This window comes from Chiloscyllium plagiosum, chromosome 11 (assembly GCF_004010195.1).
Source record: "Chiloscyllium plagiosum isolate BGI_BamShark_2017 chromosome 11, ASM401019v2, whole genome shotgun sequence".
In the NCBI taxonomy this organism is placed as follows: domain Eukaryota; kingdom Metazoa; phylum Chordata; class Chondrichthyes; order Orectolobiformes; family Hemiscylliidae; genus Chiloscyllium; species Chiloscyllium plagiosum.
The window spans coordinates 11,528,103-11,547,336 of record NC_057720.1 but is presented as its reverse complement, the minus strand read 5'-3'; the positions used below and the strand labels follow the sequence as shown (position 1 = coordinate 11,547,336).

Sequence of the window (19,234 nt, the reverse complement as noted above, 5' to 3'; positions counted from 1 at the left end):
GTGCAGACAGGTGGGAAGGAAGATTGACAGGTGGGACAGGTCATGAGGATGATGCTGAGCTGGAAGGTTGGAACCGGGGATAAGGTGGGGGGAGGGGAAATGAGGAAGCTGGTGAAGTCCACATTAATGCCCTGGGGTTGAAGGGTCCTGAGGCAGAAGATGAGGCGTTCTTCCTCCAGACGTTGAGTGGTGAGAGAGCGGCGATGGAGGAGGCCCAGGACCTGCATGTCCTTGGCGGAGTGGGAGGGGGAGTTGAAATGTTCAGCCACGGGGCAGTGAGGTTGGTTGGTGCGGGGGTCCCAGAGAGCGCTCGTAAAGCGCTTTGCGAGAGGGTGTCCGGTCTTCCCATCGTAGAGGAGACCGCATCAAGAGCGACGGATTCTGTAAATGACATCCAGCCATTGCACTCTCAGCTACCTTCTCCCCAGCCCCACCCCCACCCCCCATTTAGTAATGTAGAGATCCAGGCTAATACTCCAGTGATGTCAGATCAAACCCTACCACAGCAGCTGATAAAAGGTGAATTCAGTTAGGAAAATCTGGAATTGAAAGTCAATCCTGGTAATAGAGATTAATGATTCACTTGTATCCTTTAGGGATTGAAATCTGCCGTCCCATAGAAACATAGAGAGCATTCGGTTCTTCAAACCTGCTCAGTCATTCAATGTAAGCATGGCTGACCATCCAACTCGGTCCCCCATTCCAGCTTTCTCTCCACGCCCTTTCATTCCTTCAGCCCTAAGAACTGCATCTGTCTCCTTCTTGAATTCATTCAATGGTTTGGGCTCAACGGTAATTCTGTGGCAGAGAATTCCACAGGCCGACCACTCTCTGGGTGGAGACATTTTTCCTTACCCTGTATCCTCAGAGTCCTTACTCAGTGCGGCCTACATGTGACTGCAGACCCACACCAATGTCATTGACTCTTGTGGTGGAGTGGTAGTGGGCCTGTCTTTGTTCCTGGAAGCCTGGGTTCAAATCCCACTTACTCCAGAGTACCTTACTAAAATATATAAGATTCTTAAGGGAGTTGACAGGGTAGATGTTTAGAGATTGCTTCCCCTCGTGGAAAAGTCCAGGACCATAGAGCACAGTCTCAGAAGAAGGGGGTCACATGTTTAAGATGGAGGTAAGGAGGAATTCCTTCTCTCAGCACTTAGTAAATCAGTGGAATTCATGATGACAGATGGCTAAACAAGCTGTAAGTAAATTCAAGGCTAAGATTGACCGGTTTTTCAGCAGTAAGGGAATTAAGGGTTATAGGGAAAAGGCAGGAAAGTGTTGTTGAGGATTATCTGATCGGCCATGCTCTCATTGAATGGTGCAGCAGACACAATGGGCTGAATGGCCTACTCCTTCTCCTATGTCTTATGGTTTTAGCCATCTCTAAACAGGTTGATTAGAAAATATCTACAAGGTATCGTCCTTACCTTGGAACCAGAAGGCCTTGGTTCAATTCCCACCTTGGGGAGGTGATGGTCTAGTGGTATTATCACTGGGCCGTTAATCCAGAAACCCCTATAAGGTTCTGGAGACTTGCATTCAAATCCTGCTATGGCAGATGGTGGACTTCAAATTCAATAAAACTCTGGAAGTAAGAATCTAATGTCGACCATGAATCCGCTGTCGATTGTCAGAAAAACCCATCTGGTTCACTAATGTCCTTTAGGGAAGGAAACTGCCATCCTTACCTGGTCTGGCCTACATGTGACTCCAGACCCACAGCAATGTGGTTGACTATTAACTGCCCTCTGGGCAATGAGGGATGGGCAGTAAATGCTGGCCCAGCCAATGATGCCCACATCCTGTGAATCAATTAAGAAACAAGATATTGGGTCATGATTGTACTGCAGCTCTACTTTGAAGTATTCCTGATGAGTCGGATCACATTCATTCCCAAATTTTAGTAGTTTTTTCTTCTGAGATGTGGCAGAAATGTCTTTCTTCAGATAAAATCTTGGACCCAAAGGGTCTTTTTTGCCTTTAGTTGAGCAGAGAGAATCCTACAGCGAAGTTTTGAAGAAGAGTTAGGAAGCGAGTCCCATGTTTATTTTTCAGATGGCATTGTTAAATTATAAACAATTACTGTTCACAAATTGGCCAATGGGATTCCTCCTCTGGGACAGTGACATGTTGAAAACAGTTGTGTTGCTGACCATGAAGCTCTCTGGGACAATCTGAAATAGCAAGTGGAGTTTTGTCCCACACTGACTTTACCTTTCTGTAAATCAGTGTCTCCCAAAGCTCCTCCAACTGTGTCCCCAAGCCAAGGCTTCAAGATGGTCAGATTCCCCTTGGCGACTGGTGAGGGAGATGTAGGGAAGAGAAGTCGATCTATGAAAGTGTGATGGTAGTGAGGTTGGGGGGTTTGTTGGACCACTGCTGCCTCAGGATTAGTGGCCCCAAAAGTTGAGCTCACAATTCCTCTGGGGTTCCCGAATTGCCCCACTTTTGGAATGCCCTGTTTTACATGGTGATTTATGTTGACTGTTGATACACAGGCAATTTTAGAAGCCACGATAAACACAATCACACAGACAACATTGTGACAAACAACTAGTTATGTCTGTTTCTATTGGTGTTTTACGGAGGAATGATGGACAATAAACCAGGATAAACCTACTCTTCTTCGACTGATGCTAAGGCAAACATGACATCCAGGTCTGGATACCACACAATCGGAAAGATGTGAAAGCAATGGAGAGAGCACAGAAAGTTTTTACAAAAATGGCACAAGGAATTTCAGTTTGAAGATACAACAACAGCAATCACTGGAGGAATACAGCAGGTCTGGCAGTATCTATGGAGAGAAAGCAGAGTTAATCCTGATGAAGGGCTTATGCCTGAAACATCGATTCTCCTGCTCCTTGGATGCTGTGCTTTTCCAGCACCACATCCTCGACTCTGATCTCCAGCATCTGTAGTCCTCACTTTCTCGTCCTTCCAAGTTAATGTTAACTCTGTTTCTTGCTTCACAGCCGCTGCCAAACCTGCTGCGTTTTCCCAGCGATTTCTGTTTTTGCTTTTGACTTGCAGCATCTGCAGGTTTTTGGGTTGAAAATGGTTTGGAGAAGTTGGGAGTGTTGTCTTTGAAGAGGATATGGCTGGATGGGTAGATGAATAGGAAGAGTTTAGATAGATATGGGCCAAGTGCTGGCAAATGGGACGAGATTTATTAGATTAGATTCCCTACAATATGGAAACAGATCCTTCAGCCCAAAAAGTCCATACCAACCCTCCCGCCCAGACCAATTCCCCTCCCCTCCATTTACCCCTGACTAATGCACCTAACACTATGGGCATATAGAACACAGAAGAGTACAGCACAGAACAGGCCCTTTGGCCCACGATGTTGTGCCGAGATTTAATCCTAATGTAAAATATAGTAACAACCTACGCACCCCTCAACCCACTGCTATCCATGTGCAAGTCCAGCAGTCGCTTAAATGTCCCCAATGACTCTGCTTCCACCACCACAGCTGGTAACACATTCCATGCATTCACAACTCTCTGCGTAAAGAGCCTACCTCTGACGTCACCTTTATACCTTCCTCCTAATATTTTCAAACTATGACTCCTCGTACCAGTCAATCCTGCCCTGGGGAAAAGGATTGCCAATTCACCTGGCCTGCACATCTTTAGATTGTTGGGAGGAAACCCACGTAGACACTGGGATAATGTGCAAACTCCACACAGATAATCACCCAAGGCAGGAATCAAACCTGGGTCCCTAGCACTGTGAGACAGCAGTGCTAACCACTGAACCACCATGTCACCCATAAGGATAGCTGGAGAGCTACCCTTAACACGATGGACAAAGTGACCTTCTTCTGAGCTTGGACATTTCTGAGAACCACTGGAACAGGCCAGCTAAGCCTTGGTCTAATTCTGAATTTGAAGGACAGCACTTATGACAATGCAGCACTTCCTGAACACTGTCGTTATCTTATAACACCATAGATCATGTCATCGAATACTGGAATGCCTTTTGAACTTGCCATCACCTGACTCAAGACATGGGAACATTATATAAATACTATACAATGCACACCAATCTCCTGTCCAGCCATTTCAGCACAATGCATTTGTTGAGTTCCAAATACAGCTGCACCTTGGCTCCATTTCTACACATGCTATTGGATCTCCTCTCTCTTGTCAACCCATACGTGCAGTTAACCACTATCTACGAGGGATCATCTCTCCAACAGGTGACTATGTAGCTTGAGGGCGTTCACTCTTCAGACTAAGGCAAGGAGTAAATACTAAGTCAACAGTCATAAAGTCTACAGGACAGCAAGAGGCCCTTCAGCTCATTGAGTCTGTACCAATCAATCACAAACACCTAGTCCCTTTTCCAAACCCATTTTGCAATGTTTGTGCAAGGGAACATTAAATACTTCACGTTCAGTTTTAGCAAGGACTGTGAGAGAGTCCAGGGCAGCACAGTGGCTGGGGTGGCACAGTGGCTCAGTGGTTAGCACTGCTGCCTGACAGCACCAGGGTCCCAGGTTCAATTCCAGCCTTGGGCAACTGTCTGTATGTGGAGTTTACACATTCTCCCTGTGTCTGCGTGGGTTTCCTCCGGTTTCCTCCCACAGTCCAAAGATGTGCAAGTCGGGTGAATTGGCCATGGGAAGTTGCCCATAGTGCTAGGTGTATTAGTCAGGGGGAAATGGATCTGGGTGGGTTACTCTCCAGAGGGTTGGTATGGACTGGTTGGGCCGAAGGACTTGTTTTCACACTGTAGGGAATCTGATCTAATCACAAGTCTACCGCAGCCAAAAAGAGGAATTGAAGCCATACTGTTGCTGTTACCCCTAACCACGGTCTCCTCCAGACCTATTAATTTTCTGTTCAAACTCAACCTGAGTCTTCATTGAGACATAGCCTCTTAGTGACGTAGTCTGACTGTGATGACAGATCGAGGCTTACAACTGAATCTGATATTGTGACTTTACCTGGGTAAGATATGCTTGTTTGGTTGAAGGAAATGTTAGCAAATGCAAACAGACACTGAGCCACAATGATGAGATACTGGGGGAGAAAATGTTCGCTTGTAGGGCAAGGTTTTGAGGGATAAGCAATTCTGTAGATGCTGGAAATCTCTAATAAGATCAGAAACTGTTGGAAATACTCAGCAGGTTCCAAGACATAGCTCGTTTGCCACCTTGCATTCGATCTGGGAATTGTTAAGGGATGCATTCAGTTTTAGCAAGGGCTGTGAGAGAGTCCAGGACACAAGGAAGGTCTGTGATCAACACTCCATCTGATTATTCCTGGATTTCTGAGGTCCAAGCGCGGCTGCAACTTCATGGATGAGTCTGCTCGTCAGAGATTTGGAATGACAGAAAGCTCTTGTTTTCCAGGGGTAAAAGGAATGGTGATGGGGTGAGGAAAAGGAAGCATGGAGGCAAAATTTGGCCCTGGGGTAGGTGTGCTGATGGCAAAAGCACCTAAAACATGAAACAAACGGGAAAGTGATCTGATCATGACTGTGGTATGGAGTTGTTGAAAGTAGAGATGAGTGGACAGAGTGTAGAGCACAAGAGTCTGGGATGGTGGAAGTTAGGGTGAGACATCAGGGCCGACTAACTGAGATCTGGGGTTTCAGGGACCACTGTGCTCAGGCTAGGGGCTTGGTCACTATACACAAGTTGGGACAGGGGGCCTGGGCCAGGAGCAGCACTGGAGCCTGTCATTTCTGTCCCTATAGAGCACCCGATTGAAAGGAGTTGTATTTCTGAAGCTTATATTGATCACTACGTCTATTCAAGGCTGAGATAGACAGATTTTTAATCAGTCAGGGACTCGAGGATTATGGGGAAATGGCAGCAATGGAGTTGAGGGTTATTAGATTAGCCACAACTTCATTGAATGGCGGAGCAGACCTGGAAGGCTGAATGGCCTACTTGCTTTCCTTATGGTCTTACAGCCAGGGGCAGAGGGGTCAGAGTGAGAGAAAAGTGGAGAATTAAAATGACAGACTATTGCAGTCACAGGGCATTGCGTGTGGCAGGACAGAGATTTAGATATGCATCTTAAAAGAAAAGAGGTGCAGAGATTTGCACGGCAACATTCAGATTGTGGGGCCAAACCATGATGAGGCCCAATGAAGAAGTGAAGGAAATTGGGATTGTGCAAGATGTCAAGATTGAACTTCAAATTAGAAGCTTGTAGGTTCATACTGAGGAGAAGTGTATAACTCTGAAGAGACACGGCTGGTGATTAGCGGATGAAAAAATACCACAGGTGATTTGGTGATGGGGAAAAAGCAGTTTTGTGTAAGAGCACTTCTAGCTTTATGAAAAAAACATTAATTCTGAAAAGAAAATTCAAGGCCAGGGAACAGTGCAGCAATTCGGCTAAAGATGAGCAGAGTGACGGAACAAAGTAGGTGGATTGGCCATGTTAAATTGTCGGTAGTGTCCAAGGATGTGTAGGTTAGGTGGATTAGCCATAGGATATGCAGGGAGATAGTGTAGGGGGGTGAGTCTGGGTGGGATGCCGTTCAGAGAGTCAGTGTGGACCTGGGCTGAATGGTCTGTTTCTGCACTGTAGGGATTCTGCATAAAAAGATGTTTAATGGTATTGTGCGTCAGAGAATACGATCAATTCAGGGGAAATGATTTATAAAAAGATAAAATTAAAGGCACTTCATCTGAATGCATAAAGCATTTGCAACAAGGCAGAAAAGTTAATGGTGCAAATACAGATAAATGGGTTTGATCAAATTGATATTACAGAGATAGGGCACTGGTTGCATGGTGACTAGAGTTGGGAACTCTGTATTTCAGACAGTCCAACAGTTTAAAAAAGCAGAGAAAGGATGATATATTGCCACAAAAGAATGGCATGAGGGTGATGGTGAGGATGGATCTTGACTCGGAAGATCAGGAGACAGCAAAATCAATGACAGGAATACCATCCCCTCCAACAGAGAATGTAACCATTTCCCCTTGACATTCAATCATAGAAACATACTAACTGGGAAGAGTAGGCCTCTTTGCCCCTCAATTCAATAAAATCCAATCACTCCACATTCCCATGTGCCCATAATAACCTTTCACCTCTTCATTTATCAAGAATCTATTTACTGCTGCCTTACAAATATCTGAAGGCACATGACAACAGGTTATGACAACAGGAATTATTTGAAATCGCAAGCTGTTGGAGCGCTGCTCCTTCATCCAATGGGCTTTACCTGTGTCATGTGACTTCTGACCTCATCTACCCCTGTCCAACACCAGCACCTCCACATCTTAAAAAAAAATCTAAAGACTCTGCTTTCGCTGCCTTTAGAGGAAGAGAGTTCTAAACATTCACCACCCTCTGTGGTATTCAATGGCATTACCATAGCTGAATTTCTCCCAGCATCAACATCCTGAGGGTTACCACTGACCAGAAACTGAACTGGACTAGCCACATAAGCACAGTGGCTACAAGAGCGGGTCAGAAGCTGGGAATAATGAGGCGAGTAACTCACCTCCTGACTCTCCAAAGCCTTTCCAGTTTCTATAAAAGACAAGTCAGTGGTGTCATGGAATACTCTCCCAGAACTAAAGGGTGATTAACCTGCCGGTCATCAGGAACATGTAGGAATCCATCATTAGGCAGTGGGAGCAGGGCACTTAGAAAATTGCACTGTGACTAGCCAGCGATGATATCTTTATGAACAGAAAATCATGTTTGACAAAGGCGTTTGAGAATGGAACAAATAGGGTCAATTTAAACAGAGAGACATATATTTGCATTGTGCTTTCCATGATCACTATATGTGTCAAAAGCCATGTTACAACCAATGGATTATTCTCAAAGTGTGGTCACTAGTATATTAAAGGAAACATATCTGCTAATCTGGGTGGCTCAGTGGTTAGCATTGCTGCCTCATAACACCAGGGACTGGGTTTCAATTCCAGCCTTGGGTGACTGTCTGTGTGGCGTTTGCACATTGTTTGCGTGGGTTTCCCCTAGTTGCTCTGGTTTCCTCCCACAGTCCAAAGATGTGCAGGCAAGGTGAATTAGCCATGGGAAATGCAGGGTTACAGGGACAGGGTGGGTCTAGGTGAAATATCCTTTCGAGATTCGATATGGGCCAAATGGCCTGCCTCCACACTGTCAGGATTCTATGAATCTGTGCAGAGCAATCTGTCACAAGCACCATCCAGTAATGGCCAGATAATCGATGCTATTGTGAAATGAATGGCTAAGACATGAGAAGGAATCCTCCGGATCTTCAAAACAATTCCATGGGATCTTTTGCATCCATCGAGATGTGGCTCTTCAACTGACATCTCCAACATTCTCACAATGGTGCATTAATCTTGAATTTTGTGCTTAAGCACTGGAGTGGGACTTGGATGCAGAACCTTATGGCCCAGGGACAGAGCATTACCAACAGAGCCACAGCTGACTCTGCAAGAGGATATCATCAAATGTAATATGTTTGGATTTTCAAAAAGATATTTATGAAGGGATCCACTAAGGTATCGAGTTGCAACAGACCATTTCAACACTTATCGTATTTGACTTGTTGATAAGTTGCCCTCCACATAACGGTACCATCACTCAGAAGATCTCCATAACACCAGCTCACTCTGTTCATGGCTCATCTCATCTTCGTCCGGAGGCTCACTGAAGAGGTTGCCTAGTATCATCCGAACATCTGAAAATGAACCTTCCATCTCAGCGAGCAAACCTACATTCAGCTCATCTACTGCAGAAACCATTATGTGTCCCTGTGTTTCCACTTCACCTCTTATTGCAAGGAACCCCTGGCCTAGGCTTGCTATTTATTACTGGAGATAAAGAGAAAAGCTACTTCATTATTTCAATATTTACATCCACTTCCCTCTTAACAATTACAGATAAATTTGACGCACTGCATCCGTCAGGGAGAAATTGCTAAGCAGTGATAATTCTTCCTGTGACATTTCACACACAGCAAAGGGTGACAAAGTAGTTTGGTGAATGAGTTGCACTGCACAGGTTTGAGGGTGGTTAACAGATGTCTGAACAGTATTTCACACATCTTGTTAAAATTAACTGGAGCTAGTTAGTTCAGTTACCAGAAAAACAGCTGTTGATAGCATTGTTTAAAATTTATTCAGCCTACGTGAAACCTTTTCAGAGACTTCTTCTGCCCTGAATTCGACAGATATCTCAACTTACAATCAGTGGAATGTGTTTAGTTGAAATGATAATGTTTTTATACATCACACCTTCACTATTAACTTCCCAACTCTACATAAGCTTCCACCATTAACTCCTCTACTTTATACATCCCCGCATTAACTCCCCTACTCTATATGACCTCCCCCATTAACTCCCCAACTCTATCCAGCCCCCGCCATTAATTCCTCTACTCTATACAACTCCCCCAAACATTAATTCTCCTACGCTATACATCCTGCCATTAGCTCTCCTACTCTATACAACTCCCCCCGCCATTAATCCCTCTATTCTATACAACTCCCCCACCATTAACTCTCCTACTCTATACATCCTGCTATTAACTCATCTACTGCTTACAGGCCCCGCTGTTAACTCACCCGCTCTACAGAATCCCAACTATTAACTTACCCAGTTTTTATAATCTCTCCCACTACTAATTCACTTACACTTTACAATCCCTCCCACTATTAATTCAGCTATTCTATACATCCTCCCACTATTAACTCACATACAACTGTTAGACTTGTAAAGCATTCAGATCTGACATTGTCTAGTTACGATAAATCTCTTTTATTGTCATGCAGAGATTAGCATATTGCAGTGTAATTCACAGCTCCAAACTGATCATATATCATCAGTCGGATGCTGGACAGAATAGTACACACCATCTTGGTCTTTAACTAGTCAAGTGTTAGGTTCCTGTCAGCATTACAACCACCCACACAGTTTGATGTCTTCTCTGTGACTTCCAGGTCTGGACTTGCATGTTGAAAACCTTTGCCCAGTGTGACCCAAAATGCTGATCATCTGACTCAATAAATCCAACTATTTTCGTCTACAACAGCTTAAACTCTGCATACCCTGATCCTGAAATAGTTGCACATAGCCATTTCCTGCTTCCTTCCCGTGACTGATGGATGGATCCTCTTTAATGTGGATCATTGTTACACTCACAATTTCTTTGCTCATTCATTGGGTGTATCATTTACACTAACAACAGTGATTGCTGATGTGATTCACAAGTTTCACTTATTCATTAAAGTTACGCACTTTCCAAATGCTGCCAACCTGTTTGGATAGAGGTTTGTCGAACATGCAGTTTACAATTCAGAATTACTCAAACTGCTGCACCGCCAAAGACGAAATCCTATTCCTAGCACATCAATGAACTGATCAATAAAACAAATATTAGTTAATGAATCCATGATAATCTTATAATCCACACAAGAGAAGGATCCTATGCAACATCTACTGTTATTAACACACCTTGACTACACAAGAAGATACAAACACATCAATTAAATGCAGGAGTGAGGCCATTTCACGCCTCAAATCAGCTCCATTATTCAATGTTTGTGACATCAAAACACTCAACAAGACCAAAAGAGGATTGATATTGTGCTTTTCCACACGTCACATTATCCTGAAACGTCTCATGGTCAACGACACTCCCCGGGTGGGTCTGCCACTGCTGCTGGAAGGAGTTTAAACCAGTTCAGCAGGAGAGGGGACACAGTGTTAGCACAATAGGGACACAGTATACTATAGTAAAGGAACCAAGGCAAAGGGAGTTCGGTTATGTTGAGTCTCAAGGACATAAGGTGAGGCTGGATGGCCTCTACTTCAATGCTAGGAGTACTGTAAGTGAAACAGTGAGTTCAGGGCGTGGATTGATGTGTAGAGTTGCGATGTTGCCATCACAGAGAGGTCAAAGGAGAGGCAACTCAACATGTCAGGCTAAAGGATCTTCAGGCAGAACACAGCAAGATATTGTCACATTCAGACACCAGTAACTGCGTAGAGGAGGGATAGTATCATGGGTGGGTCTTTAAATGAGGCTTTGTGGATAAAACATAGGAAGAAAAGAGGGGTCAGACACATGCTGGGAGTATATTAAAGATTCCCATGCAGTCAACAGGCAATAGAGAAACACACATGTAGACAATTCACTGAAGTGTGTAACAACAGTAATTATATTGGAGGATGTCAACTTCCCAAATATTAATTGGTATAATTTGTAGTACAATAACTTTCAAAGCTATGGGCAAGTGCTGGAAAGTGAGACTAATGCAGATTTTAATGTAGTTTTTTTGTCAGTGCAGACTTGATGGGCTAAAGGGTTTCTTTTGTATTGTATGACGATGATAATTTGGTCATTGTTGTAATGTAGGGAGATGAAAAGTTCACTTGTGCAGAACAGAGTGCCACAGTATTTTAAGTTAAATCACAAGCTTTCCTTTCAGCTGGTTTCAGTTATGGAATACATATCAGTGCAGATACCAAGCACAGTTAGGTAGTGGGTCAGCTGTGGCTCAGTCGGTAGCACTGTTCCCTCTAATTCAGATGTTAACAGATTTCCAGTCCAGGACCATTAAAAGCATGGCTGATTATGCAGTGTAGAACTGAGGCAATGTGGCACTGTCAGGTGAGTGAACACCATACATCTGTATATGAGTGTCAAATATATTCTTGGCTGAAAGACAGATTTTTCATCATTGAAGGAATCAAGGTTTATAGGAAAGTGGAGTTGAGGCTGAGATGAGATCAGCCATGGTCCTAATGGATGGCGGAGCAGATTTGATGGGCTGAATGGCCTTCCATGATCCTACATGCTACGAGAACAGTGTTGTGCTGGAAAACCCTGTCTGCTCTCTCAGATGGATGCACAAGATTCTTTGATATCAGTTTGTGCTGCTCTTTGTACAGGAGCTTGCTGTGTGCAAATTGGTTGCTGTGTTTCCCATGTTGCTGGATGGAGGAAGGGAACATCTAATGTAAGAAATGACTAAAACAAAACCTGAATTGGCTATAAAGTGCATTTGGATATCCAATGGGCATGAAAGGTAAAATGAAGAACTATATACAGTTCTGGTCACCCTGTGATAGGAAGGATATTATTCAATTGGACAGGGCTCAGAAAATATTGACCAGAATGTTGCCAGGACTGGAGGGTGTGAGTTATAAGGAAGGCTGGGCCTTTTTTCACTGGAGTGTAGGAGGTTGAGGGGTGACCTTGTAGCGGTTTATAAAATCATAAGGGGTGTAGATAAGGTTAATAGTAAAGGTCTTTTCCTTAGGCCGGGGGTATATTTTTAAGGTGAGAGGAGGAAGATTTATAAGGGACCTGAGGGGCAACTTTTTCACACAGAGGGTAGTTTGTATATGCAATGAACTGCCACAGGAAGTGTTAGATGCAGGTACAGTTACAATATTTAAAAGACATTTGGCCAGGTACATGGACAGGAAAGATTAAGAGGGATATGGGGCCAAATGCAGGCAAGTGGGACTAGCTTAGTTTGGGAAACTCGGTTGACAAGGATGAGTTGGACCGAAGGGTTTGTTATGTGCTGTATGACTCTATGACTCTAGGAAGGCATAGATGCACCCTTGATCACAGGTAGTTGCGTGATGTACAATGTTCCTCAGACAGCTGTTCTCCTGAGATTCACACTCGGTGCCATCTGTTGTCATATCCATCCCCATCTACTGTTGTGTATTTACTATCCCTCCTGACCTCCTGCTGTCTGATGCTGAACATTCTGTACTCAGCAAAGATCTTAAATTTTATCTCTCTGAGCTCCCACCTTAATGAATTTTGGGCACGACATGATATTGAACTTTTTTTAAAAATTGTTTCCACCTCCATGCCCATTTCTTTGGACAGGAATCCTCTCCCCATCCCACGCACTCCTTCACTGCCTCCAACACTCTCCCTCCACATGGAGCCCTCTCTCTGCCTTTTACCTGTACGTTTTTCATCGAGAACAGTCAATGTAACGTCAGTCGCTGTAGTTTCTCTGCTCTGTTCACCCACTCAAACCCATATCCCTCTGAATTAACTGTATTCTGTGCTCTCATATCCAATCCTGACTCTGTTACCAAGCCTGCCAACAAAGACAGTGCTGTTCCTGATGAAGGGCTTTTGCCCGAAACGTCGATCTCCTGCTTCTCAGATGCTGCCTGACCTGCTGTGTTTTTCCAGCACCACACTCGCGACAGTGTTGTTCCTGTCTGGTGTACATTGCAGAGGCTCAGCGATAGCTCTTGGATCATGACCCACCATCAAACAACAGGCTATTGTACTAACTTCATCTCATCCCCTCACAGCTTCCCAGCTCATAGCCCCCCCAGCCCCACACAGCTCTCTTGTAGCTTCTCCCCAAAATCCACAAACAGGACTTTCCAGACAGACCCATTATTTCTGTCTGCTCCTGCGCCAAGGAACTTATTTCTACCTACTTTGACTTTGATTATTCTCTTCTTGCCCAGACCTTCCCCACTTACATTCACGATTCCTCTGACTCTTTACATAAGTTCCAAAATTTCAGTTTGCGGGCTCCAGCCACCTCCTCGTCACCATGGACTTGCAATCGCTTCTTCACAAGTCATCTCCCCTGCTTCCTGGATAAAAGGCCTGAATTGTCCCCATCCTCCACCGCCCTCCCGGCCGAGCTCATCCTCACTCTGAATGACTTCTCTTTTAACTCCTCTCATTTTCTCCAGGTCAAAGGGGTGGCCATGGAAACCCACATGGGCCTCAGTTATGGCTTGTCTCTTTGTGGGATAGTTCTATTCCGGTCCCCACCTACAACTCCACCTCCAGTATATCAATGGCATCACGAGTGCACCTTCCCTCTCTCATCTGGAATTGGAAAGGTTTATCGATTTTGCTTCCAATTTCCACCCTGCTTTCATCTTCACCTGCTCTATGTCTGACTCCTATCTTCACTTCTTCGACATCTGTTTCTGGGGACAGTCTGTCCACTGATATCTAGTACAAACTCACTGACTCCCACAGTTAGCCCCCTGTACATCCTCACACCCTGTTTCCTGTAAAGACTCCACACCATTCTCTCACTTTCTACATCTCCGTTGCAGTTATTCTGATGATACCACCTTCTGCAGGTGGGCCCTACAAATTTTCACTTTTTTCCTCAGCTGAGGATTTCCCACCGTTATGGTTGACAGGGCCCTCAGCTGTGTCCAACTCATCTCCTGCACTCTGGCGCTCAATCCCTCCCTTCCCTACCATGACAACAAGGTCCCCTAGTCCTCACTTATCATCCCACCAGCCTCCTCATCCAAAAGATCATAAGCCACCATTTCTGCCACCTCCAGCAGGATGGCATGACTAGACATGTATTCCCCTCCCCCCCCTCCCCGTCAGCCTTCTGTAGGGACTGTTCCTTCCAGGATACTCCGGTCCACTCATCCTCCACCACCCTCACCCCACCACCCCATGGCTCCTTCTGCTGCAAACGCAGAAGGTGCAACACTTTACTTCCTCCCACCTCACAATCCAAGGTCCCAAACGCACCTTCCCAGTGAAGCAGCGATTTACCTGCACTTCACCCAATCCAGTCAACTGCATTCGCTGCTCACAATGTGGTCTTCTCTACACTGGGGGAGGTGATGTGTAGACTGGGTGGCTGCTTTTCGGAACACCTGCGTTCTGTCCCCAAAAATCACCCCGAGCTTCCATTTTCCTGCCACTTTGACAGTGTTCCCATGCCAACATCTCTACTTCAGGCCTGTTGCAGTGCCCCAGCAAGTCTCAGCGTGAGCTCAAAGAACAACATCACATTTTTCACTTGGTGTCCTTGCAGCCTCTAGGACTCAACATTGCGTTCTATAACTTTCAAGCTTGATTCCATCCTTCCATGTTTTTTACCACCCCCATATCCTGGGCCTTTTCTGTTTGTTCATTCACAGGGTGTGGGCATCACTGGCGAGGCCAGCATTTATTACCCATCCCTAATTGCCTAGAGGGCAGTTAAGAGTCAACCATATTGCTGTGGGTCTGGAGTTACAGGTAGGTCAGACCAGGATGGCACTTTCCTTCCCAATAGGGCATTAGTGAATCAAATGGGCTCTTCCAACAATTGAATCGTGATCATCAATAGACTCTTAATTCCTGGCTTTTATTGGATTCAAATCAAATTCCACCATCTGCCGTGACAGGGTTTGAACACAGGTCCCCAGAATATTATCTGGGTTTCTAATTAACAGTCTAGTGATAATACCACTTGGCCATCGCCTCTCCATAACAAGGGTTGACATGGGTTATTTTTAGCACAGCCTACCCATTCTCTCCACCTCCGATTATCACTGATTCTACACCTCTTCTGCTCTAGCCTACTGTCAATTATCCCCCTTACCTGCCTATCTCTTTCATACCTCTTTCTCTTTCTGAGCTCTGTCTCCATCTACACGCTCACCTCAACTCCCCACCGCGCCTTCAGCATAAATACCATTGCTTCCTAGCTGCTATCAGTTTGGAGGAAGGAACACTGGACTCAAAACATTAACATGTGTCGTTCCTCTCCACAAATGCTGCCAGACCAACTGAGCCTTTGCAGCAACTTCTGCTTCTGTTTCAGATTTCCAGAATCTGAAGTTCTTTGTTTTACATAAATGTTATGATGTGGAGGAGCTGGTGTTGGACTGGGGTGGACAAAGTTAAAAATCATACAACACCAGGTTATAGTCCAACAGGTTTATTTGGAACCACCTGATGAAGAAGCAGTGCTTCGAACGCTGGTTCTCTCAAATACAGAGGAACCTCGATCATCCGAAGGACACAGGCAGGGAGTATTTTGTTTGGTTAATTGAATTCCGGATAATCGATGCTGGATAACATAGTTGGCCAAGTGGCAGGACCTTGTGATCTTGTTCAGATAATCCGAAACCTGATTAATCGAATGCCGGATAATCGAGGTTCCTCTGTAAACCTGTTGGACTATAACCTGGTGTTGTATGATTTTTTTAAAATATAAATGTTAGTCATTCTTCTCCTTTTGTTCTTCTCAAAATAGTAGCACAGGGTATGGAACATCATCCCAAATGAGGGAGTGTGCATCAATTTAATGTTTCATCAGAAAGTTGGCACCTCCGTCAGCATCACAATGAAGCTTAGGATGGGGTTTTGTGCTAATCTCTTTGAAGCTACACTGGAACCTCCTGTCTTCTGACTGAACCATGAGTGGAACCAGGGAGCTAAGGCTCATGTGATTAAATATTAATCCTTTGTGTAAACCTTGCAAAATAGAAGCAGGGGGAAGTTTATTCAATTCTAAGGCAAAGGATAAAAAACAAAACTCAAATCAATCAGAGGGAGCAATGATTGTAAAGTAACAATCAGCCACATGGAAGAAACAATGGAATGAGGAAAAGCAAACATGTCATTACAGTGTACAGCTGCTTGTCAAGAAGTCATATTAAGGTACAGAATAGAGTCCAATGACCAAACTACAACTGCAGTGGGAGATTGGCTGCTTAATGACCCTGCTACAGAATCAAAGTTGGCATAGTCTCACAGATAATTTTAAAAGCTTCTCTACTGTCTCCAGACCTCAGTACTTCTGTTTTCTTTTATTTGTAGCATTCAGGAGAAATTGAATACAACCTTAAGAAACAGAGTTTACAGAATCGCATTCTCCAAAGCCTTGCTGTCTCTCCTTTCCTCTCGACAGGAGCCCGATCTGATTGAGTGACCCCCTCCCCCAGTTCAATCACCGAGCACATTCCAGGTTGGAAAACAAATTTCACCACATGTGGAGCTGCGTTTTTTAAAGTCCCTCAGTGTTTTTTCAGAATGCCCACTGCCTCTCCTCAAGTCTCTTTCAAAGTCAAGTAGAAGCTTCAATATTGTGCTACAATCCGACGGGAAATCACTGCAGGATGACAGGCCCAACAATTGGAGAAGGGTTAGAGGGAGGTGGATGGGAATAAGGTGTAGCCCCTGCCAGTTCAGATTGACTGAATGATTCTTTCATCAGCCTGACAGAAATAGTCACTTTATGTTTCGAGAAATTGCTGTATTCGCCCTGTTAAAGAAACGTCAGAGCAGGAGTAGGCAATGCTACCTTTCTCTGCCATTTAATATGACCATGCAGGATCTCACCTTGGTCTCAATTCTATTTTTCTCCCTGCTCCCCATGGCCCTTTTATTAGCAATTGCTAATTAAAAATCTGTTGAACTCTTCCTTAAATGGATTCACTGGAATGTACACCAAAGGCATGATCTGTCATGCCAACCTTTTAAAACCGTGGCTTGTTCTCAAAAGGATTCTCTGTTCTCATGCCCGTAACTCAGCCGTACATTCATAAGAGTCAGAAATGGCTGTCCATGCTGAGGTAGTGAATTCCACAGATTAGTGATTGTTTGAGAGAAGCAATTCCCCCTCATTTCGATTTTAAATCTGCCAATTGTTTGCCTAGAACTATAATGAAATAAATTAACCTTCCTGCTGAAAGTTACAAAGGAAAACAAGGAGTTCGTTCAGCCTCTCAAACCTGTTCTATTGCCTTTCACAGTCTCATATCCCTGAAAGAGTTTGACAGGTATTTATTGAACAATCTCAGTTTTAAGTTCAACAAATGATCTTTCGCTAATGGCCATTCTGGAAGGACATTGTAAACTTCCATTCGCTGGAGGTGTAGAGAGTGGTAGCAGGACAGACAAGTAATCAGATGAGCTAGCACCGGTGTGAAACCATTCGCTTTCCCGTTATGTCAATGTTTTAACTCCTGTTGGGAAGGTCTGTGTTTGACATTTTCAACATATCAACCATTAAAATCTTTCAACAGTCAACTAATCTTCAAAGGCTATGGACCCTGACAAGATTCCAACAACAGCATTTAAGATTTGTGCTCCAGAACTTGCCGCTCCCTGAGCTAAGCTGTTCCTGTACAGTACGGGCATCTATCCAACAATATGGACAAACCTGGCCCATCAGTCTACTCTCAATCATCAGTAAAATAATGGAAGGTGTCATCAACAGTGCTATCAAGCAGTACCTGCTCATCAATAACATGCACAGTGATGCCCAGCTTGGGTTCCACCAAGTCCATTCAATTCCTGACCTCATTACAGCCTTGGTTCAAAGAGCTGAATTCCAGAGGTGAGGTGAGAGTGACGACAGTGGGCCATCTAAAAGATGCACTGCAGAAATTCAAAGAAGTTGCTAGCACTCTTCCGGGAGGTTTAAACTAATTTGGCAGGGGGATGGGATCCGGACTTGTAGTCCAGCAAGTAGGTTAGCTGTTTTTCAGGATGTCCAAGAATGTAGGGAGGCTGTGGAGAAGGTAGCATTGACAGGGAATACCTGCAGACACAGACATGGGCTCAAGTGTGTATACTTCAACGCAAGGAGTATCAGAAATAAGGTGGGTGAACTTAAGGCGCGGATCGGTACTTGGGACTACAATGTTGTGGCCATCACGGAAACGTGGATAGAAGAGGGACAGGAATGGTTGTTGGAGGTTTCTGGTTACAGATGTTTCAGTAAGATTAGGGCGGGTGGTAAAAAAGGAGGGGGGGTGGCGTTGCTAATTAGAAATGGTATAATGACTGCAGAAAGGCAGTTCGAGGGGGATCTGCCTTTGGAGGTAGTATGGGCTGAAGTCAGAAATAGGAAAGGTGCAGTCACCTTGTTGGGTGTTTACTATAGGCCCCACAATAGCAGCAGAGATGTGGAGAAACAGATGGGGAAACAGATTTTGGAAAGGTGCAGAAGCCACAGGATAGTAGTCATGGGCGATTTCAACTTCACAAATATTGATTGGAAGCTCTTTAGAACAAGTAGATTGGATGGGGCGGTGTTTGCGCAGTGTGTCCAGGAAGCTTTTCTAACGCAGTATGTAGATTGTACAACCAGAGGGGAGGGCATATTGGATTTGATACTCGGTAATGAACCGGGACAAGTGATGGGCTTGTTAGTGGGTAAACATTTTAGTGATGGTGACCACAATTCTGTGACTTTCACCTTGGTGATGGAGAGAGATAGGTGCGCACAACAAGGTAGATTTTATAATTGGGGGAAGGGAAATTACGATGCTGTAAGGCAGGATTTGAGGAGCATACGTTGGGAGCATAGGCTGTCAGGGAAGGATGTCATTGAAATGTGGAACTTTTTCAAGGAACAGATACGACGTGTCCTTGATATGTATGTACCTGTCAGGCAGGAAAGAAATGGTCGTGTGAAGGAGCCTTGGTTGACGAGAGAGGTTGAATGTCTGGTAAAGAGGAAGAAGGAGGCATACATAAGGTTGAGGAAACAGG

At 44.6% G+C, this 19,234-nt stretch overlaps 1 protein-coding gene across 2 annotated transcripts in view; it reads right to left on the bottom strand.

The window, feature by feature from the left end:
• The window catches only part of st6galnac5a (ST6 (alpha-N-acetyl-neuraminyl-2,3-beta-galactosyl-1,3)-N-acetylgalactosaminide alpha-2,6-sialyltransferase 5a), a 71,729-nt gene that overhangs the window by 28,077 nt on the left and 24,418 nt on the right, over nt 1–19,234 (bottom strand). The window lies entirely within an intron of this gene.